Source organism: Tachypleus tridentatus, chromosome 1 (genome assembly GCF_004210375.1).
Source record: "Tachypleus tridentatus isolate NWPU-2018 chromosome 1, ASM421037v1, whole genome shotgun sequence".
Taxonomy (NCBI): Eukaryota; Metazoa; Arthropoda; class Merostomata; order Xiphosura; family Limulidae; genus Tachypleus; species Tachypleus tridentatus.
The window spans coordinates 100982577-101007672 of NC_134825.1; the positions used below are offsets into that span (position 1 = coordinate 100982577).

General features: G+C 29.2%; 1 pseudogene across 1 annotated transcript in view; it reads left to right on the top strand.

The window, feature by feature from the left end:
- The first annotated feature begins 2724 nt into the window (after nt 1-2724).
- Nucleotides 2725-25096, top strand: part of LOC143232774 (eukaryotic translation elongation factor 2-like) — a 33151-nt pseudogene continuing 10779 nt past the window's right edge. Inside the window, exons 1-9 of the transcript XR_013017726.1 lie at nt 2725-2738; nt 3774-3982; nt 4418-4645; nt 5490-5603; nt 10678-10772; nt 13493-13568; nt 18829-18945; nt 19826-20077; nt 23386-23595. The product of XR_013017726.1 is annotated as a eukaryotic translation elongation factor 2-like (transcript). The remainder of the gene's footprint in view (nt 2739-3773; nt 3983-4417; nt 4646-5489; nt 5604-10677; nt 10773-13492; nt 13569-18828; nt 18946-19825; nt 20078-23385; nt 23596-25096) is intronic.

A 25096-nucleotide genomic window follows, 5' to 3' on the forward strand; every position in this document is an offset into this window, starting at 1 on the left:
ATATTATGCATGTTCGTTATTTCAAGTTTAAAACTGTTGTTTTTATTAATAAATAATTAAGTAATAAAAAAGGAAAGTGCATGCTGATGCAAACAAATTATCATTTTAAAACTTACTTTCTTGGGCATTAAGTCATAAATCCTGTCTCCATCCATTTCCAGTGTTTTTGGTTATACATGCTCTCAGAATACTTTTTTTTTCATAGTGATTGAGCAGACTAAAGACACAAGATTAAATTTTGAATACAAATCAAGAAACACAATGACATGGCCTTTGACCAGTAACCTGTAGCGATAGGGTTATATAATTAGCAAGCTACAAAAAAGCAGCAACTGAGTACAAAGGTTTTAACAAGAAGAGATACTTATTTGCTTTATTTACTGTTTATGTTTTCAGAAAAATAAATTTAAGAACATGTTTGTAAATAGTAATAATCTATATGCATATATAATATAATATAATAACCTAAATGTATCTATGCTTTACATAATATAATAGCCCACTAAAACACAGCTAAGACAGGTCACTTAGTAAAAACTAAAGGTGAGTTTTATATTATTGGATATGGTAACATGAGAGAATATGCATAGTGTTATTTTAAATTCTGTATTGTTAGCCAAACATGATTGGAAGGTCAATATAATAAAGAAATGTATATAAAATATTATGTTATGAGATTTAGACTGTTTAGACTAAAAATTTGTTGGTTGTAATTTGTAGTCATTTTAGAAAGAAAAAACATTATTTAGTAAGTTTTTTTATGGTGGTTACTAGTTTGGTCAAATTGAGAGACCCTCAATTAAGATATGAAAAATAACAAAAATTTAAAGTTTTACTGAAAACAAACATTCAAAATGTATTTAGGAGATTTTAGAGATTACACAAATAATATTTGAGATTTTTAGGAAGAGTAGCTTTTAACCATTGTATGAAAATCACTTTGCACTTAGAATAGTATCAAGACAGGCTCAGTGTTTTTACTAACCGATCTTTTAGTAAATATACTTCATTAAGAAAATCTGAATTTTTGTGTACAAATAACTTGGAGTCATTTCTAAAAATCTACCAACTTTTGTGAAGATACACCTACAGCATTAAAAGTTACAAATACCTAGTGTGTGAATGTGTATACATACATACTAGTGTATTTTATAACAATCTCATTGTGAAAGGGATAATACGTTAATCAAAATTGTTATAACATTGGTTATTGCCATAAAAATAATAAACTAACTTACATTAGTTTCCAGTTATTTCAACTATCCAAGCAAGTGAATAACTGCTATTGTGATTTATCATTATCATTTTGAAATAACTCAAGCTCAGCTGAGTTTGATTGGTTATTCACACATCATAAACAGAAGCAAGTGTAAGTAAACAAGTTTTACCAAAAATAGAGGGGGGGATTGTGTTTGCTTTACTAGATCTATGAACATTTCAGTAAATAGAAATGGTAGGAGATCCTTATTTTATATTCTAGTTTGTCAGAATCAGTAATTGCAAGAAACTATAGATTTTTTTTATTTGGACATCATACACATCTAATCTGACACAATGTTGCATTCAGCATACATCTTGAAATACAGAAATTGATATTTGTACGTTCTTTTTAACTTTTAAGAAATTAACTAATGTATAATACTAAAGTTTGAATTATCTACAGTTTGATTGCAGCTCATTGATATACATTCATAAAATAGTAAATCAATAAACAAAAATTTGAATGTAAGTCTACAAATGTGATGAATTATCCTTTGACCCTTGACCATAGGAAGTTCTGTCTTGGTAGGGTTAACTGAAATTACTGATTTAAAAATGTGAGTAAAATGGTGAACATTGCAGCATGACTTCATTACTTAACTGATCTCATAACTTTAATGTGATATATACTGATATGAATGGTCTCGCAAGAAACAAAACAAAAAGTACTTAGGCCTAATAAATAGCTTTTCTCACAGCTATTAATGAAATATCAGTGATGTGTAAATATTAAGTTTTTTAACAGTTAAGCTTATTGTAGACTAATTATTTAGTAAAAGACCGATTAGAATTATCTGTAAAGATTTAATGTTTGCTTTGGAAACAGAATTATGTTATAAATGGGTCAAGAGAGTTAATTAGTTACATTTGATTAGTTAGTGCAGTGTATTTCAAACCATATAAGCAAAAGAAAAAGGTGCAGGTCGGTACTGCCATAGGATTGCTTCCTCATTAGTAAGTAATTCAAAAGATAAAAATAAAAGTCATCACCTTCCCTCTAGCCAGCAGTATTATGAAGAAGAAAAACAATTCAAAATTAGTCCAATAAGTAGCTTATTTTTTGTTTGTTTAAAAACAAACATAATAGAAATATCTAAGTTACATGAATAAAATAGTAATAACGAAAAATCCTAATTTAAATTAGTTGATTATTTCTATAACTGTCAATTTATCTGTAATATAAATTCATCTGTTAAATTTTATGAGTTGATTTAATTGTAATTTTGATTAATTAGTTCATGGAAAGATCAAAAAACAATAATAGTTGGAAACATTAATTTTTTGTTCTGTTTTAATTTCTGCTCATATGTAACCAATCAGTTGCCCAGCTCTGCCATATAGCAAATGATTTAAGTTTTCATATTTCTGTGTAAAGTGATTCAAATGTGGGACACAATCAGAAAGGTAGAGAGATAAGTTGAAATCATTGCACTTGATGGTGAGTTTTTCTGGCCTGATGCTATTATGAATGGACGAAGGTGAAGTAAAGCTTTACCTTAGATTTGTAAATTAAAAGATAAGTATGATTAAGGTACTTGATATTATAGCTTAAAACACAATAATATTATGTGTGTGTGTGTGTATGTGTATGATGTTTATAGTGAGTTATAAGAGGCATGACTGTAACTGTTTGGTTTTTTGACCAAAATTATGCTAAAGAGACTTGAATAGGCAAAACTGCAATCCCCAGCAAAGGGTATGGTGAATAAAGGAATATATTAGGCCTCTATTTTCAGTTTTACTCTTGAAAGGTAATTTGTAATATAATATTATTACTTGTCTGAGACTAATGATGAATAAGCAAAATATATCTATTTCTGATTAAGTTAGTTTTGTGCTGAAGTGGCTAATAAAAGTTCAGTAAGTTAGTTTTTGATGTCACTTTCTAAAAGTGAAGTTGGTCATTGTAACATGGCACTGTAGGTATGTGTGTTCAGGTTGCACTAGAGGGAATATAGCAGTCTCAAAGTTTGTATAAACAGAATAGCTTCTGAAAGTCTGCTACCAAGTAGTATCTTTCACAAATTTTTTTGAGAGAAAACACAAATGAAGAAATAGTGCTTTGTTATCTGGTGGTCATGAATTCAAGTTTTGGTTGGAGAAGTACGTGTTCACTGATCACTTTTCACACAAAACATAATGATAAATATATTTTCTTGATGTTTTTAAAATAATGATTTTTATAAATCTGAACAAGAAGTTATACTGGAATTATTCATTTACATTAATTGCTATTGTACTAAAAATATGTTGACAGATGCCTTCTTAATACGTCTTCAGAAGTGATAATCTCTGTTTTTGCATTTTTAAATTTGATATATCATTAAATTTCAAGAGTGTTATTAAATAGGACATTCTGTTAAAGCCTTGATTGTTGGAAGTAGCATACATTTCTAAAATTAGAAAATTTGTGGAAGATGTGTTGAAAATTGTTAGTTAAATTGTCATGGTTTAATATACTTTTTAGACTTGTGTGCTGTTTTGATGTGTTGAAATTTTCTTTTGTTATTTAGGTTATGTGTTCAAACAGAAACTGTGTTACGTCAGGCTATTGGAGAACGAATTAAGCCTGTTTTATTTATGAACAAAGGAGACTTGGCCCTTCTGACATTACAGCTAGAGGCTGAGGAACTCTATCAAACATTCCAGAGAAATATTGAAAACATCAATGTTATTATTGCTACATATAGTGATGAAACAGAACCAATGGGGAGATATCAAGGTCTGTATTTAATATAACAAGGTTAAAAAATTAGTATTACAATTTGGATTATATTAGTCTAAGGGTACTAATGATAGTGTAAAAACTGGTATCCTTGTTTATTGTTTTGCAATTTGAAAAACATGTGAATGTAACATTTAAAAAATCCATTGCTTTTATGGTATGGGTGAGTGGTTTTTTTGTAGCCCATTTTAAATTATTTTAATGTTTTTAGTTTAATGAAAAGGCAATTGTTTCTCGAAGTTTGTTTTAAGAAGACAGTCAAGTCTGTCTTATTTCATCTGGCTGGAAGAACTGTGGTATTAGGTAAAAGTCTTGTGTTAGACGTTATTATGACATATTCTGCTTTGTTTCAACTTTTGGGTTTTTAGAATTGCATATATACTAAGTATTAAGTAAGCTTGTTATTTCCTACTTTTAATTTCTGAATTTCAGGTTGATCCAATGAAAGGAAGTGCTGGATTTGGTTCTGGTCTGCATGGTTGGGCTTTTACTCTTAAACAGTTTTCAGAACTCTATGCTGGAAAGTTTAAAATTGATAAGTTATGGGTAAACTGTGGGGAGGAAACTATTACAACCCACAGACAAAGAAATGGAGTAAAAAAGCTGGTGAAGGATACAAGAGAGCTTTCACAAATATTTGTACTGGACCCTATTTATAAGGTATGGATTTCAAGTATAAATGTTTTATTTACTTTCTGTATATGAACTTTATTCAAAATATTATAGTTTTGAATTGCTCCTTTGACTGTTTCCATTGAAATTATTAAGTTTGTTTCAGTAAAGATTAATTCAACCCCAATTCCACTTTATTACTGTTTGCAATATCTGTGGTTGTTTAAACTTTGATATTTAATATTTGAACAAAAATGGTCTACTGATATAGCTATTCACTTAACCAAAACATTTTCAGTATCTCAAAATTTTCAGTGTGTTCTTACTTAAGATTGCATTCTGTCCAACAGAATAAGTAACAGGATAGAAATGAAGCTAAAATATCTTATTAAGTAAGCCACCAAGAAGATCTTTAGAATCTTTCTCTAGGATTGGACTAAAACCTTGCTTCAAGATCTGAACTATTATCTATGGTTTTAAGAGGTTTTGTAATGCTGGAAGAGAATAAAGTTTTGCGTTTAGAAGTAACACAAATTTAGTGTTTCATAGATTAAATTTACTTTTCATATTGTTTTTATCTTAAGTAGAAACAGACATTTGTATTAAAAAACACTTCTACAGGAGCTAGGATGTAACATTGTCATTTCATAATGGCATTGTTTGGGTGGTTTGGTTGTAAGACAAGGATAATGATGATTGTGACTTAATGGCATAAGAAAGTTGCCTGATTTATGATACTGGTGCTTCTAAATTGTGATCTGAACATGATGACTATAAGTTGAAAATTGAACTTTATTCATTTTTGTCATTTACACTTTTTAATAAAAGTTGAAGGAGTAAATCATCAAATGTGAATTCACATTGGTATTCTTTTTTTCCTTTATTTGTTTAGGTGTTTGATGCCATTATGAATTACAAGAAAGAAGAAACAATTAAGTTAATAGAGAAACTGAATATTGTTTTGAAAGGAGAGGATAAAGATAAAGATGGAAAGAATCTTTTAAAAGTAATAAATTTACTGGTTCTCTAGTAGTGAAGTATTATAATAAACTTATGGCTATTACATAATAAACTTTAAAATATAGAACAAATAATTTTAATATTTTAAAATCACAAACTGCTTCAGTTTTCATGCATATATTTTGTGTTTGGTTGTTATATGTGAACAATGAACTGTTCAAAATATATTCCACAAAACAGAGTTAATGGAATTTGTATTATGACACAGTAAAATCACTGTTAGAGACTAATGTTAATTCCCCCTTTTATTGTCATGTAAAACAGATATCTTATGTTCTATAAGGTGATACGTAATCCATATTATTAAAATTCAGTCTTACTGTTTAAACATTTTGTAGCAATATTTTTACATTTCTACAATTTATTATGAAGCATAGTTACCATAAATACCTCTACATTAGCATTTTATGTTTAAAGTTACTGTTTGTAAAGTTCCCTAGTATCCTCTTCAACTGTTTTGAAAGAATCTGTTTTCGGACAACCTAAAATCCTGTTTGGTTTACCACTATCAAGAGTATACTGATTGGAATGGCTTTAGAGACTGATCAACAAAGATCTCTTTCCTTCATAACACTGTTAAGGTTATTCCCATTCAAATTTTGATTAGCCACATGCATTATTTTTCATTTATTGTAATTAAAACCCATCTGCTAGTTATTTTCTCAACTCAGTAAGTGATATAAATCCTTTTTTAAATCAACATCATCCTCTTCACAGCTAGAAACTTTAATATAATCTGCAAATTTTAGTAATTTATTGATCATTTCTTAATCTGTGTCATTGACATTAAGTCAAAATGAGCAAAGATCCTAAGAATGAGACCTGAAGTACCTCATTTATGACATTAATTCAGTTTGACTGAACTCCATTTGCATTAACTTTTTCTTCCATCCAGCACTTTTCTATCCAGTTATATAATTTATCCACACCTATAGAGTCAATATTTTACTTGCAGCAACCCTTTTCTTTCTATACGGAATATGTTTACATTGATTATTGTAATATAAAGTTTTCTTTAAAAAAATTTTGATAATTATATGAAAGCTACAGAGAGATGGCATGTGGAATTTAGCAATTTTCTCATGCATAAAAATATTTATAATCTTAAAATCAAAATTGCTTTGCATCTTAGATAGTCAGTATTTGAAAAGAAGAAATGCATAAACAAATTAATTTAAAAATTTGATATTTTATGAATGAAAGCCTTGTATTGTTTACTAATAATGTACAAAATTTTACAAGATGTGCATATATTTTAAAAAGTTACTGTTCAACTGCATTATGGTTACTTTGATAGATATGGGATGGATGAAATATACTCAGATTATAGTCAAAGTTAATTTTTGTAGGTCTCAAATATACATTTTAGAAAAACAAATTTATTAAATTACTACATTAGTACATATGAAACACCTGTAATTTATCTGGGTTTCAAATTAACAATATCAGGGTTACAGAAAAACATTGTTTCTGTTCAGAGCAAAGAAATAGTCATCACACTTCAACAGTTCAGGTTCTGACTTTCTCCTTCAAGCTATTTATAGACTGTCAAATTTGTGTAGAATGGAATGCACTCTTTTCTATTGGTTATAAACGTACTTAAGAAAATTATGTGGGATTAAACAGGAAGTTTCAAAGAAATAAAGTATTGGGAAGAGCCACTCCAGTAGATTTGCTAAATGTATTGATATCTCAGCAAATTAAAGAGATGGGAATTTGAGTTTCTAATATGTTAACGAGCGTACACGTTGTATGGTAGGCATAATATAAACTGAACAGTAAGGTATTCAGCATTTTTTTATTTCCTATTAAATTAAGGAATTTGAATTATAAACTACATTTTGATGCTAATTTTGTTGGTATGCAGTAATAGTAAATTAGTTAACATTGTGAATATAACTGAAGTTCTGTGACATGCTCTTTAACTTGTCTGTTGTGAAAGGGTTAAATGCTTATAGTAATTCAATTTTTATAGTGAAAAACTTTGTGAACTATAATTGGTGAAATATATATGTAAAAACGACTCATTTGGGTTGAGAAAATATTTTACGTAGAGGAGTGAACAAAGTTTCAACCTTCTTTGGTCATCGTCAGGTTCACAAAGAAAGAAAGAGGTAACTGACCAGAAGCTGACCACATATTTGAAATATTGTTGAGAAATATTTTCTCAACCCAAATGAGCCGTTTTACATATATATTTTTCTCTACAAGTGGGTTTTTTTGACATCACTGATTATTATTGTACAATTGTACGAGAAGTGTAAGTCTTTGTGTTTTCTTTGTGTATTTGTACTTATCTGTTACCATTATGTTTGAACTAGCATACCTTACACCACTATTAACAGTACCCCTTTCAAACATGTGGTCAACTTCCGGTCAGTTACCTCTTTCTTTCTTTGTGAACCTGACAATGACCGAAGAAGGTCGAAACGTTGTTCACTCCTCTACGTAAAATATTTTCTCAACCCAAATGAGCCATTTTTACATGTATATTTTTCTCTACAAGTGGGTTTTCTCAACATCACTGATTATAATTGGTCAGGAAATACACTATTTCAGTTAGAGTATCATATATTTAAGTAATTGTATGAAATAAACAGAAAATGTTTGTCTTCACTGGGATTTCTCCCTTTAATGCTTTTTCAAATATCCAGGTTCTACATGTAAAAAAATCAAATACTACAGTATTAATCATCTGTTCATGGACTTGGTTACATTGACTGACCCAAGATCTGCACACAAGCTGTACCTACTAATATATGCTATAACTCTGAATTTTAAAAGTATGTCTGCAAAAAGTTGGAAAGCTTTTAATAAACACTGCAAATCTTTTGTTTTTTTAACTCAAAATATCAAATATTTTAATTTAGTTGTTAGACGATTGATTTTTCTGTAAATTTGCAAAGCCTTTACTGATTCAGTTGGAGTGAAAGAGATTTTTATGCAAAGAGTGAATATATATTTCTTTTTAGTAGGTTTTACTTTCAAAACTGCTAGGGCTTTCCAAATGAAAATCAATTGTGTATTTTCAACAAGCACAACATAAATTGGAAGTGAGCACTGAAGTGCAAGATGTGCATTGCTTGTGAAATTTTAGACATTCTCTGATGAGCTTGATAAATTTATTGGTGTCTCAGCAAATAGAGAAACTAAGAGATTAAAATATTAAATTCATGATTATAATTAGTTTGAAACTACAACAGTATTTTTAAAGTTAATGTCTGAAGAGATAAAATTGAAGGTAAGACACTTTATGTGACACAGAACAAAGAAGTGATAATTTTGAAAATATTTTTGAAGCTCAAATATAGGTATTATAAATATATAAGAAATAAACAACATATTCATGCCAACATCACTGCCATACATTGATGATAGTTTAGAAAATGCAATTGTTAGTGGGTATAATCTCCATACTAGCTAGTACTATGATCTACCTATTTCTAGCAGATTCAGTATATATTAATAAAGCCACATTCTCAGAATCATTAATTAAGCAACTGCCCACCTTTTATGCTTCTGCTGTGACCTTTGTAAGATTAGTTTTCAACTGAGATACAAAAGACTTCACCTGTGATATGGTAGAGAAGGTCAAAACATCACAACAGTCAGCAAGAGGATGAGCAGATAGGAGCACTTTGAAAGCAACTTCAGGCATAATATTGTACTCGGATTGCTGCACAGCATCTGCTGAGGTAGTTCTAAATGGTTTCTGAATATCTTGCTTGTTATTTGGAGACTTCCATACTTCTTGTACTAGATTGTTAAGCTTGTGATGCACTGATGGACTTCAGTCACATTATCAATTCATTTTTTGCTGTTTCAATGCTAAAAGAGTGTGGAAATGCCATAAACATGTAAAATTAACATTCTGTTCAAATTAAGAAAGAAAGTAGATTGGGAATTTTTCCAATAAAACTTTCCTCCAGTGGCTCATGAGGAGCCTGTTGAATTGCGTATATAATTTTTAGTTTTAAGCTGATTGTGTGCAACATTTTAAGGCACATAAAAACAAGTTGTAAAACTTTCTTTCAACTATGTAAGAGTTGAGAGAATAAGCTGTTTACTTCACTATGTTCTCAAGCAATGAATGTTAAACATTAAGTTTAAATTTATTTTTTATTACAAAGAATCTCTTAAAAGTTCTTTTTTGTTGAAACATTATGCCAAAACGTTTAACACATACTGTTCCTTTGTATTTGTTATCCAAGTTTCAGTGGGGATAATTGTAGCAAATCTCTTGTTTTGTATATTTAAAATTGTGAAAGGATAAGGTTTTTTAATTTTTAAGGTCACTGATGCTATCATTGTTTTGTGGTTTAGTGAAAGATTTTGATGCAAAGTGATTTACAACTTGTGGGGCAGGATTATTAGTAAGAAAAGGTTCAAAGAGAAATGAAACAATAAAATTTCAATAGTTTCATGTTACAATTTGAAATTATTCTAGTAATTAAAAAAAGGAAAATTTAAATTTATGGTGGCTACAAAGTTGGTAAAATTGATGGACCTTGTATAGAGTTAATGTAGACAAAACATAAAACACAATTTTTTACATTTATTTAGGAGATTATAGAATTTATTTAAATGAAATTTTACAATTTTCACATGAAGTATTTTTAATTTTAACATAATCACTTTGCACTTGAAGAAGTCAACACTTTAATTTGTTTACAATCACTCGACAATTTTTAGGAAAAATACTTCAGTAAAAATTCTGAGTTTTTTATTTGCAGAAGACTTTTGCTAGATGACAGCTTGTAAATTTCTATGAAGATACACAAAACTTATTAGAAGTTATAGTATAGAGGGTATAAAAGTCAGTTTGGGTTCATGAACTTGGTCAATTTGACCTAACCTGTAGCAAGAGTGTTAGTTTGTATGTAAAAAAATGTTAAATGAAGATTGTAGCTTACACAATATGCTTACTGTATTAGAAATATTAATGTGGATTTTAATTATATAACATTTTTCCTACTTTCCATCAAAAATGTATGCTAACATCACAAATATGTTACATATTAGTGCTAAAATATATCTTTGATATTTTTTAATTCCTTTAGCCATTAAGAACTGTGATCCAAATGGACATCATCAAATGGTTCCAACTTCTGATAAAGGGCGTTTCTATACTTTTGGACATGTATTCTCTGGCACTGTAGCATCAGGCTTGAAGTGCTGTATCATGGGTCCAAATTTTGTACCCAGCAAGAAGGAAGATGTAGTTGAAAAATCTATCCAAAGGTGAGTTAAGCGAATAAGCATAAGTTAACCATATAAGTAAAGGGTTGGATCTTTTTGGCATGTCATGCAAATATCATGTTTTACAAAGATGAATTTAAAACTTAATTAATTCTATTGCTGTGGGTCATAGGTCAAAGATTATGTCATTGTGTTTGTTGATTTGCATTCAAAATTTTATTGAACTACTGATTTATGAATTTATGTCAGTGAGTTTGGTGTCAAACTTTAGATTATAATTCAAATCTTAGTATTATATATTACTCAGTTTCTTAATTTAAAAGTAAATATTAAAAACTTAAACATCAATTTTTATGGGTCATTTGGTATGTTGAATGCAGCAGTGGTTCAAATTAAATATTTGCAATGTCAAAATACAAAGTCTATACTTTCTTACAAATTAAAAAGTCAAACTGCTGTTATTAAAAGCAAGAATATAAAATAAGAACTTAGTATTATTTCTGTCTGTTGAGATATCATTCGTGTACTGAATCAAACACAGTGGTTTCACTTACCTCTTCTCATTTTTGGAAATGGTCCCTTATATACACTTTATTTGTGTATATGATGTGAATAATCAATCAACAACTCAGAATGTCCTCCTAGTGGCTTTCTTAGCCATTTTCATGTATTAGGATGCCATGGCATTCTTTCAAAACAAGATTTCAAGAAAGTATGTTGTGTCTTTCGTCTGCTTCAGAATTCCATATTTTTTAAGACTGAAATACAGCTTAGTTATTAAACTTGATAAATTATGGCAAATTTTTATGGTATTGATATAGTTATGCTTGTTTTGGTTATTCAGATGTGTATATAATACACCTAAAAATTATTTTGTTTCACATCCTCCACATGTGAAATTTCTCAATGTTTAGCAAGATACAAGAAGCAGCTATTGAGTATACAGGCTGTAAGAAGAAGAGAGAATTTTTTGTTTTAATTTTTCATCTCCTGTTCTATATTTCAAGAAAAATAAATTCAAGAACTTGTTTTTATTTATATGTGTAAAATATAATAATTGTAATGTGACTGTATTTTATAAAATACTAGTTGACTAAAACACAGCTAAAACAGGTCACTTAGTAAAGATGAAAGTTCAGTTTTATATTACTGGATTTAGTAACATAAGTGCATGTGTGCTGTGTTGTAACTGTATTTTCAGTCAGGTACAACTGTGAGGTCAACATATTAAATATATAATGTTATGAGATTTAAATTATTTAGACAAAACATTTGTGTTTTCATGTTATATAATTTATAGTCTTTTTAGAATGAATGAAACATAGTTTATACTTTTAAATTGTTTATGGTGGTTACGAGGTTGGTTTAGTTAATAGACTCTGTATAATTAGAGATAATAACAGACAAAATACAAAGTCTTACTGAAAACAAATGTTTGAAATGTATTTATGAAGTCTTAGAGATTACACAAACTCTATTTGAGATTTTTAGCAAGAAGAATAGTTTTTAAATATATCCAGAAAATCTCTTTGCATTCAGACCAGTAATGTAACAAACTCGATATTTTCACGAACCATTCTTTAGTAAAAATACTTTATTAGAAAATGATTTTTTTGTGTACAAGATTTGGATTGTTACTAACAGTCCACCAAATTTTGTGAAGATAAAGTTATAGTATAAGTACTTAATGTGCAAATGTGTATACAAACTTCCGTATTTTATTCTGAACCTGTTGGAAAAGGGTTAAACAACTTTTATTACCAATGTTTTGTCAGTACAATTAGCATCATAATTTAATGTATAATTAAAATTCTTATACTATCGAAGTTTTAATATTTCAATTTAAAAAAATAATTTTTAAAAGAATTTCCCTTTTTAATTTTATTATGATATGATGTGTAATGGCTCTCAGTTCTTACATTTACTTTATATAGTTTCAGTAATATAGCATCTATGCTGTTTAAGTAATGTAAACATAATCTATAATCAGTCAGGTGTACAGTTTTAGCGGCCTGACTTCTCTGTCAAGTGAAACATTGTACATATATCTTTAACATTCAATACCATAAGTTCTTATTTGAAGTACTTGTCTATTTCAAGCTTGCAACTGTCCTTTTGAATTTGGTGGGGGTAAATATTAATCCAGAAGTGATTGATATGTGTGTTGTAAGACAAGTTGATACTTATAACATTAATGTTTTTTAACATATGTATAGCTTATTCGGAAATTAAATTAAATTATAGTTGTTTATGGATATTCTGGTTTGGTTATTTACATTTTAAAACACATATTTGAAAAATACTTTTTTTTTTTGCCATGGAACTCTGAGAAAAACTAGGGCTAGCTTGCTACACATTTGAATTCAGAGCTTCATTCAACAAAATTGAAAATAATTATAAAAAGGTACACAACTAAAATTATGAATATGTGAAAACCAAAAATATAAAATAAAGTCATTATTGTAGGAAAAAAAAAAGAGTATTGACCATTTTATTTCATAATTTTTAAAGTTATATATATTTGTACCTTCATAATTCAGCTGGAACTAGTGTTAGGGTATAGAAAATAAATAAAATATAAACCTTTACTGTAAATAACATATATACATTTAGGAGGTTTTAGAGCTTATGAAAATAAAATATTAAAACTGTAAGATAAAGTATTTTTATTCTTAGCACCTATGGAAGATGTGCTATGTTTTTAGTAAAAACTGGTACCATTACAACGTTCAAAGAAGCCCACAACATGAGAGTAAGATAACACACCATCATTATCTTGTAGATGTAAACAGAAAATTATTGTGGAAGTGAAGAGTACATTAATAAGAGTAATAATTTGTTATACAAACTAACAATATTTGCGTTTTTGAGTATTTTAAGTGTAATAAATGTTTTTTAAACTAAGATGAATCATCCCTGTAAAATTTCAAGTCAAAGTGTGTATGTCACAACTTTTTAGTGAGTTATATTCAAAGTTAAACTACTTTTTATCATTGTATACAAAAAAGAACTTGGCATCAACACATTGTAAATTAATCAAATTTTAATATTATACAAGTTTTGAGTTGTTATAAAAATCCTCAATCTCCTCTGAAACAAGAATTATGACATTTGCTCTTCTATTAATTGATTAATCACCTGTACGTGAAGTACATAATTTAATGTAAATTACTAATAGATATTACGTGGTCACAGCATTACTTTTATAGCCTTCAATCTTGTTTGTTTATGGAGCTATAAACTAGAAAATCACACCAATTGTCATGTCCACCTGTTGCATTTTTCTTGATGTTTTATACTATACTAGACTCCCTGAGCAACCATCTCCCCAAGTATACCCCATCTAATGGCTGCCAAACATTACAGTTCTGACAATTTGCCCATCTTTACCATTATGAAATATTGCTCCAGGCTGACCAATCCTCTCTTCCACACTATGATCACTGAAATAAGTTCTGAGGTTTTTGTTGACTTTCCACATTGCAACTGCCTGCTTCTTGTTTTTTGTTAATATAAACATGAACAAATGTAGTCATTGTTATTGCAGTTTTTCTCAGTATTGGAGAACATTGAATGTCTTTCAGTTTTATATTACTCTGGTGTTTCTAATTAAATTTTATTGTTTTATTGCATTTTAGGACTTGATTTTTAAAATTCCTATTATAAAAAGTTTCAGAATAGATGGTTACATGAAACAAATGTTATACTAATCAAGTTATATAAAGCTACTATCCAGCTGTTACTCTTCTTGAGTGCACTTCACTGAAAAATTTTATTATCATTATTATTTATATTATCTAATTTAACCTTATCTGGTCTAAAATTTTCCAAGTTTTAATTACTTTTATTGTAGTAAATAAAAAAAAAGTTAAGAAAAACAAGAAATATAGCACTTAACTGTGTGACTTTTTTTTTGCTATTGATTGTTCTTTCATGTGAGCTGTAATACTTTTACCAATGCTATTAGTTTACAAACTAATGTTTTCTTTAGGTAAACAATGCACAGAAGAACACAGAATAATTAACAGCTGAGAAAGCTGGGTATCTGTCAGTATTTTTCTGGCTCTATCATCACGTGACTTGAGCATTTAGAAATTCATCGTATTTTTGTGGGAATTTTTTCTCATCAGATAAATTTTCGATCATTTGTATCATCACATGGCCTTCTGTTGGTTATAAATTTTATAGGAGGCAAACACAAAAGAAGCCACTTGAAAGAACAATGTTTTCACATACTCTTAGATAACATTACAGTGACGGATACACTGTGTATAAGTACTGTATCAGTCAATGAGAAAAACATCAGTTTATACGCTTTCAATTACACATGAGTTTATTGTAAAATGCTCCATACCATAGAAATTTCAAAATAATACCAAAGGCAAAGCCATCTGATTGTCTTGAGCTATCACTGGCAGATGAAATCAAAGTTATTCAGCCACATAATGCCAGATATAAAAGCCAGTGCAAATTAGTTGAAGAGTTCAATATTGATTAGATATAAATCCAGCAAAACTTAGGCTGAATATATGACAATGCTTAAAGAGGATCAGTTGTATTCACAAAAACACATTTGTTTTAGATTTGTGAATGACAACCTTGTAGCTTCAATATGACTTTGATATAAAAATAACTTGTGTGATAAAAATTCCAGTTTTTTGACCTACATTTTAAGAAAAAAGCACTTACAATAGCCACTACTCTGAGTCTTTTTTTATGTTAAACCATTGTCTAAATGGCTTGATAAGTTCAGTGCCAGACAAAACAATCACTGTTGAATGTGTTGATGTCAGTGTCATGACAGTTGATGAATGGAATGCCAAATTGCCTGCTGTTATAGAGGGATGTGAACCTAGAGACATCTACAATATGGATGAAACTGTGGTTTACCAGACAAAACATTATGTGTAAAAGGTGGGAGGAAGCAAGCAGAAGATAGACAAAGTATTGCATTATGTTGGAGTGATGTTGGTGAATTTGAACATGCTCTTGTGATCAGTACGAGCATAAAACCTAGGTGCTTCAAAATCTTAAAGTAACTTAACCAAGACTTTGTTACAGGCTTCAATAAGCACATGAAAGCACAGTATCTAAGTGCTATCTTGCTGCCACATTGCATAGTTAAGTGAATCTTAGCCATATCAAAATTGTGTTCTTGCTCCTTTGTTGATGACGGTGAAGACAGACTGCTACATCCCTTTGGCTCAACTGCTACAGCTCGTTAAAGACCATCTTCTCAATGTCTTTATTGACCCCAACAAATATGCCAATCAAGTGTGGTAGCCTTTTAACAGATTTAAATGGCTGAGGAAACCAAAAGGGGACATTCTGAGCTGTTGATTGGTTATTTTCATGTCATATATTGAAGTAAGTGTACATAAAGGATTGTTTCAAAAAAATGGTTATAAGTGAAATGGACCATTGTGTTTGATTCAGTGCATAAGCCATATCTCAGCAAAATAAAAAGATATAAGGTTCTTATTTTATATTCTAGTTTGTTAATATCAGTAATTTGAATTCCTACTTGGTAAGTTACTATAGACTTAGTATTTTTACATCAGAAATATCTAATTTTAACCAATGCTGCATTCAACACACCACACAACTCACTCAAATCTATATTTAGTTATGTTCTCTTAATATTTACTTTTAAATTAAGAAATTAACTCATATATAATATTAAAGTTTGAATTATAATATACAGCTTGATATCAAATTTATTGGTCCACTGCTGGGGTAGCAGTAAGTCTTCAGTTTTTTCAATGTTAAAATAAGAGGTTCACTTCCTCTGAGTGGACATAGCAGATAACCTGATGCAGCTTTGCTACAGGAAAACACTCAAACTTATTGATTCATAAAATTCATAAATTAGTAGTTTAGTGAAATTTTGAATGCAAGTCAACAAATGGAATGATAAGGCTTTTGACCCATGACCTGTTGTGAAAGGATTAAATAATATAGAAAAAAACAACAATCCAAAATCAGTTTTTTATGTAATAAAATATATGCACACATGCTCTGACTAAAATTTGTAAACTACTTTGAATAATGAAAATAAAGGCAATAAATTTAAAAATATTCAAAAATTATTGTTTGGAAGTACGTTGTGGAAAGACGTTTCACATATGACATTACAATTCAATATTCAAATATTTTACAGATAAACTGGTCAATCTCCAGTAAGACCACTTCCCTATTAAGACCACTTTTTTTCAGAGTCGCAGAATATGCTTGCCCTCTCAATTATGGGAGTGTTGTAATGTAACAGTTAATCCCTCTATTTTGTTGTTGGTGGATGTTGTTAACTAGCTGCCTTTCCTCTAGTTTATCATTGTTAAGTTCAGGATGGCCAGTGTAGATATTCTTCCTATAGGTTTGTGAGAAATTCTAAATTAATCATGTGCATATTTATTATTATAAAAGTAACTAAAATATAAACATTAAATAAACACTTATTAGGTTAGATTAAGTAAGATAAAGAAAAATTTTGATATTCTTCACAAGGTATGATTGTAAGCAGTTTCTGTGCTATGTCATTCAATACGTAAGGTGAGCTACTAGTTTACCTAGTGATTTACAACTTATTTGACAGGATTATTAGTTGGACATTATTCAAAGGAAAATAAAACAAAATTAAGTACAAAGAAATCTATACTTCTATGAGTATTAAGCTATTTAACACAAACAGTTTTAGTTTCATGTTACAATTTGCAGTTATTCTTGAAAAAAAGAAAGGCAGTGTAGATTTATTTTATGTTTCTATGTTGGTAACGATGTCATTCAAAGTGACCACAAATATTTTGAAGAATTCACAAATGAAACTTGACATTTTTCAGATGAATAAAAATATTTTTAATCTTACAATGAAAACCACTTTGCACATGGGGTAGTCAACATTCTGACTCCATGTACTCATGGATAAAGTTTTATAAAAATAGGTTATTAGAAGTTATAATTTTTTTGTCTACAGAAGACATTTAAAGTGCAATAAAAGTTTGCAAAATTTTAGGAGATACACAAAATGTTAAAAGTTATAGTGTGGGAATTTTAGTCATTTTGGAGTTACATGATTGGTGTAATAAACTGAGTCAGTATGGAGAAAATATACCTAAATCATAACCTGAAGCTTTCAATAAAATTATTTCATTCAAATAAATACTTTTTTCTAAAGCATAGCTTTAACTCACTTGACACGGGCTCAGTCAATTTGATCTACCACCAGACCTCTTTCTACGTGTTTAAAGTTGTTATAGATTTAATATTTATAACATTCAATATAGTTTGAATTCATAAATTCAACAGTTTTTAAGTTAAAATGATAAGTCTTTCACTATGAAAATCATGTTTTTAGCAAAGTATTGCAAAGTATTTGTAATAAACTACAATAAAGATTTGTCCACGAATATATTGAGTGTTTTGATAGTCTGTGTGCAAAGTGATTTTCATGCTAAGGTTAAAAATACTTCTCAAAAATCTCAAATTTCCTTTGTGTAATTCCTAAAACCTAAATACATTTCAGATATTTGCTTAAATTAAAACTTGGTTTTATTGGTATAACATAATAAAAAAGTTGTTTTATGAATGTTTTAATGTAAAACGCAAAAACTTTGTATTATTCACAGTAAAGGATACCCATGTCAATAGGGTTAAAATAAAGTGATACAAAGCCAGTTTTATTGTTATGGTTCTGAAAGTGTGGAATCTCCGTAACTTGTTTTAGATGAAACAGTTGCTTAAGAACAACTTGTTTTATAGAAATTATTATTGTTTTGGTACATTGACTAGTTTTTGCCATAGAATGTTTACTGACACTTCTGTTATAGTGTTACTAATATAAAAAATAAAGAGTGGAAGTCACCTAGTAGTATGAAAAGAAACTGTACTTTTAATACACTGTTTCAAGATTTGTATTCGCTTTTTAAGAAACCATTAAATTTTCAGTTAGTAATGCATCTTTTAAATTACAATATTTGGAATTTAAATATGTGAATTTATTTTGGTTTGAAAATTAGGTGATGAAGTTCTCTGTAAGTCCTGTTCAAGTTACTGTTGAACCACAGAATCCTGCTGATTTGCCCAAACTTGTAGAAGGCCTGAAGTGTTTAGCTAAGTCTGATCCAATGGTTTAGGTATTATTTATTTTATTTATTAAGGTTAACTTACAAAATAAGGTATGGTTTTTGCTATTGGGTATTTTGAGTTGAATTTTCAACCTATACATATATTGTTTTAATTTGATACTGAAATTTTCTTGTGTAAAGTTAATTACTTAAAGAAATCAAAGAAGAGTGAAATTTCTTTTAAGGATTTTACATAAATACAGAAAATTGTATTTACGTTTATGTCAAGGAGCGAAAAAATTAAATTAGAAATGCCAAGTTTTGATTTTATTAACAATAATTTAGCTGCTGCTTAATAAACTGGCATTTATGTAATTGCCATAAACTGTACTTCTGATTTGAATTCACTGAAGATGTATCTTCAGGAGTTGCAGAAATGTGTTAATTTGACTTTGTCACTGTGAGATGTTATTTTCATTCTGTATCTGTCATGGTAATCGAACTTTTAGTTTTTCCCTTATATCTTCATGGAGAGTGTATAATAATTGTTCTTAACACCTGATGTTAGTACTTTAGAGTTAATGTTTAATGTTTGTAATGTGATTTATTTTACACTGGGGTGTTTGGGAGTTGCATAAAGATATGTTTCAAAATAAAACTAATGTTGCTATAAAGTGTTTATGGATTTCATTAGAATGGATAACTCCTATTTTTATGGCTTTCTCCTAGTTTTCACACACTTGAAATGTGTGGTTGTTAAAAATTTGTGATCTACAAAAGAAAGTAGTATACTCACATGTCAATGATAGTAGTTTTGCTTCTTAAGTTTCGTACTCAACTCTTATTTGTAACTGAAAAAATTATAGAATTTAACAAAATTAGTATTAAAATTTTAAACAAATATGTAAATAAAAAATGTTTTCATTTATTTAACTGATTTTATTCATAGTGTATTATTGAAGAATCAGGGGAACATATTATTGCTGGATCTGGAGAATTGCACTTAGAAATCTGCTTGAAACAATTGGAGGAAGATCATGATAGAATTCCACTAAAAAAAACTGACCCAGTGGTGTCTTGTCGTGAAACTGTGTCTGAAGAATCCAAAATTATGTGTCTTTCAAAGTCTTCAAATAAGCACAACAGGTTGTTCATGAAGGTTATTCAACTGTCAGATGGTTTATCAGAAAACATTGATAGTGTAAGACTAATCTGTTTTATTCCAGTGTGTACTCTTATTATAAATATTGGGAATCAATAGTTTTGAAAACTTCTGATTATAATTTGTTTACTGGAAAAAGTGCAACTGGTTCAGAACTGACTTGTATCTTTAAGGTGTTGAGTACAGACTAGCATATCAGTTCTTGAAAAGATACGTGCTGTTGTGTGTTGGGGTTTTTTGAAACAGTTTTCAGTAGTGTTAAGGGATTGTTTCAGGTCTTTAGTGCCAAAGTGAATTAATTATCAGAAATTAGATGTGGAAACAGAAATGGTTATAACTAGTATTTCTTTTATTTATGCTCTGCTGATGGATTTTGAAAGGATTAGGTGTCTGTTAAGAAAAGTTAAGTGTTCATTTAGGTACTTGAGCAATGAATCACCTAGTTATTACCAGTTATAACCATTCACTTTAAACTCAAAAGCATTTCACACGTTTTGAAAAATATTTTCGTTTCCTACAAATGAATGATTGCTTTAAATAGATACTTCCTATAGTTTCTGTTGTTTCATTTTAAAAAAAGCAAAAGTCCAAAAATATCCGTGTTCGTGCAAAAGTGAATTACACCCCATCAAAGAATTATTGTCATCCATTTAATAAGGCTTCTTGTCAAACGTGCAAGTTCCTAAAAACTATTGACTCTTTTTATTGAAAAGCAAAACCAGAGGAACTTTAAAATGTTTAAAGAAATCTTTTGTTGAACACAGAATACCAATTACCTTTTTCAATGTAAAAAAATGCATACCAAAATGACTCTTGGAGAACATTTTTCCAACCAAGAATCTTCTATTAACACTGATAAAATATCTTTTTGTTGCCCAACACTTCAGTCAACCAGTCATTCTATTTACTCTCGTCAGCATTGAAACCTACTTTAAAACTGATAGAGAGATAAAAGAAGCTTAATGGATTGGTAACCTAAATAATGTTCAACTTGTTGGAATAAATCAAGAACCTGGAATCAGTAATATCCAATCATTAGCTTGTTCTTTGTCAGAAAAATACTTTTTTTTTGTGTAGTATAAATTCTCAATTTTTACAACTAATCTTTCTAAAAACTGTATAATAATTTTCCATGCTTGTCTTTAGAAGTTGATTTGTTTAACATTTCCTTTTTCAGTCAGTTTTTATGTGTCACCTTTATTTCAATTTAGCAACAGTTAAGTAGAGTTATTCTTGACCATTTTTAAAACATCTGTAACATGTTTTTACATACTTCCCTCATTTCTAGGTGTTTTGCACAAGAAATGAGGTACACTAACAATAGTACATTGTAAAAGATTCAAAACATTTGGAATCATAGGTGACCTTCATTACTTCACCCATCTTCCTTTATATATCACTCATTTGGTTATATCACCACTCCCAGTTTGTCCCTGAAGAAGGAAGATCTACCTTTTGAATGTGCTCAGGTTATAGAATTTTTATTATAAACAAAAAATATAATGTATATATCAAATAAATATAAGGTAATGTTGAAACATTTTTAGGAACAAAAAAAGTGCATTAAAAAAAAGTTAATGAAATTCACAGGTGTGAATATTTCCTATGTCTTCTTAGCTTTCTATTAGATTCCCTTGTTCATCTATGTGTGGTTCTTTGTAATTACTTTCTCTCTAATCTATAAATTACTGCTTTCACACCATTTTATGTATTCTACTAACATATGCCTGTTGGAAGAATTTATGGAAAAGTTCCTAGAAATAGTGATGAATAAATAAAAAATAGTGTAATTCACTCATTTGCTTGGATAATAGTATATGTGCCACAAAATTATCTAGTGGGCTCTTTACAACTGCATTTTGTCATTCCATTGAGGTACATAAACTGACATGAAAAAAATACAGATGTATAAATGGAACAACAAATGTACACCTAAACATGTTCCTCTCTCTCTGTGAATTTTTCACTTTCATGTTCCTATCTCCAAATATTTGTTTTTAATTGGTTAATTGAGGAAGTCTTTTGTGTATGTAAACTAGCCTATGTGGGAGGTTTTCTTTTTTCTTTCTCTACAGATTTAGAGCTTGTATTAAGTTAGTTAACTGGTGATACTTAATAACATACTTAGATAAGGATATCTCTGAGCTTTTCAAAATAGTTTATTACTCTTGAAGAAAGTTAAAAATCCATGTTGCAAAGTGAAGGATTTGTGGAAGTGTTAAGAGAGATAAATTGTATATGAGTTATTTGTTTCAGATGTTACAAGTTATGGGTTGGGTTAAAATTCCCTCACTAAAGGAAACATTTATACGAAGACTGTATCAATAATGAAAATGTCAAAAATGTCCTCTTAAAAAAGAAGCATTTTGATAAATAATTGTTTTTCCTAGGATTAACTATTCAGGAAACACAGAATAAAACAGACAGACAGACACACAGACACACACACACACACACACACACACACACACACATACATTGGCTGTTGCATGTATGAATATGAAGCTAAGAGTGTTATAATCTGATCTGTGTAGTGGTATTTTGTTTTGCCTCTAGATGTTATCAAATCTGTGTTCCATTAGTAATTGTTGAGACCACATGCTGTGACATAAAAAGTTGAAGGATTATAGTCAATAATAAAACCTCAAACAGAGAAGGTAAATTGTGAGAAGTAACACATGTGGCTAATTATATTCCCAAGCGATGATAGTTTCTTAACAACCATAAACTTGAGCTATGGAACAAGCATAAAAATATACAAACTCCAGTAAGTGTGTTATTGACAAATGAGACTTTTTGGAGTTTTACAGAATTTTGGGATTTTGATATAATTATTATTTGTACTTTGCACTAAAAAAATATTTAAAAATGACAATTTATCAATTTTTAGGTATTTTATGCTAAAATTATTTAAATAGTTAAATTTATATTTTTAATTAAATTTTGAAATTTGAATACAGGTGTACTTGCAGATTATGATAGAAGTAAGCAGTTATTAGATTTACATTCCAACCAAAACATAATTATTTTTGTATATTCAATGTTGGGTGAAACTGACCAGCAAAGGTTTAATACCTTTCTTACTACTTTGTTTCAAAATTTAATGGGCACTGGGCACATATTCATTCAATATCTTATTTGTCAATCTGTAAAATGTACAGTTAAGTGCTTTCTATAAATACGTGAATATTATTACATCAAGCAAATTGTAAGTTCAGTTTCATAAAACACTAGTTTTTTTTTATTCAGTTGTATTGTAGGTCAGTTTTAAAACTGTTTTCAAATATTTTGAAGTGATTAAAAAATTGTATATTTGAGGTTTATGTTTTGTCATTTCCTCTGTTTAGGGTAAGGTGACTCACAAAGATCACTTCAAAGCACGTGGTCATTATCTGACAGAAGAGTATGGCTGGGATGCCAGAGAAGCAAAAAAAATATGGGCTTTTGGGCCTGAGGGTAATGGACCAAACCTACTCATAGATTGTACCAGGGGAGTTCAGTACTTGAATGAAATCAAGGATTCTGTTGTTGCTGGCTTTCAGTGGGCAAACAAAGAGGCAAAGTATTTTTTTGAACTTTAAATTTATTTAATTCAAAGTTTATGTTGCTGAATATGGAAAATAAAAAAAAACATAGCTGGAGTCTCTCATTAGTGTTGAAGGTTTATAAAGTTTGAGCTTTCTTCGAGATTTGTTTGTACATGCTGTGTTCTCCTCAGTTCATTGGACTTATTTTTTGCATTTTAGTTGTTGGTATATAATTTATTCTTTGACTTTCAATAAAGCAATTATACTAAACTTTTAAGGTAATTGCTAGTAATTTTGTGTTTCTACCATATAACTTTTATAAATGTTCTTTTGGAGACTCATGAGAAAAAAATGGAATTTAATAACTTGACTTGTAGTGGGAGCTCAGTAGAACAGTCTTCAACTTTGACTACTTAAACACTGAGTTTTGAGTGAATTATTTACTTGTTCTGTTTCCTGACATAATTTTAAAATAGAGGATGGAGTATATTTTACTTTGCGCACGCACATACACACACTAAAGTCTTGTAAAATTACTATAATGACAAGCAAGCAAGTTTAGATTGTATCTACAATTGTCTTTGGTGTACACTTGTGGTAGTATGTGATAAGAAAGTATCGTTTAATATAATGTTATTTATGTAAAACAGTAATTTGTTCTTGTTTGGTTACTCTTTAAGTAGTTTACTTTTGCAATACCAAGTTCCTTTTCCCATAATATTTTCAAATTTAGACAGTTATGAGAAATTTCCTGATTGTTAACCTCTTGTTCATCAAATAGATGGCATGTGGGAATGACTTGGATTCTTCTATTCTTTATCTGCATGACATACCGTATTTTATTGACCAAATGTCAGTACCATGTGAATGATGTATGGGTGAGGACAATCAGTTGTTGGTAAAATGAAATTTCATTGGCTGTTACATGCAACAATATTTATTCGTTATAATTTTTTACAAATACAGTAGTAGATGCTTTCATTGTTTCAGTATGGTGTATGTTCAAGATGATGAGTTGAGAAAAAGGTATAAAAGACAATAAGGAAAAAACAAAAGAAACTGACATTGGGAACATATTAATGCTTATTATAAGCTGTTCATTTTTTGTTCTAATTCACTGATAGTGCAAGTTCCAGAGTTTTAAGAGGTTATGCTTCATGGATTTCAATCAATCCTGTGTGTTTGTCTCATGCAGAGTTTAGGTAGTTGACAGGTTGTAAATTACAGTATCACATCTGCATTGATCCAAAAGTATTTTCATGTTTTAGTTATTAGTAAATGCTTACTCTAAGAATAAAATTTTTTTGGTTGCTTATGGTTAAGAATTGTAAATTGTAACATTAAATAAAGTTGTTGTTTTTTTTAAAAACAAATTTTGAAAATTTTAAGAATGAAATTTTGTTGCTCCTCAGAACTGTACATTTGAAATGTCAACTCTTTTGCAAGAAAATGTTTTCCATTATTTCTTAGTGATTATTTTTTCATTTTTATATTGCTACTGAAATGAATTAATAATTAACATGATTCTTCA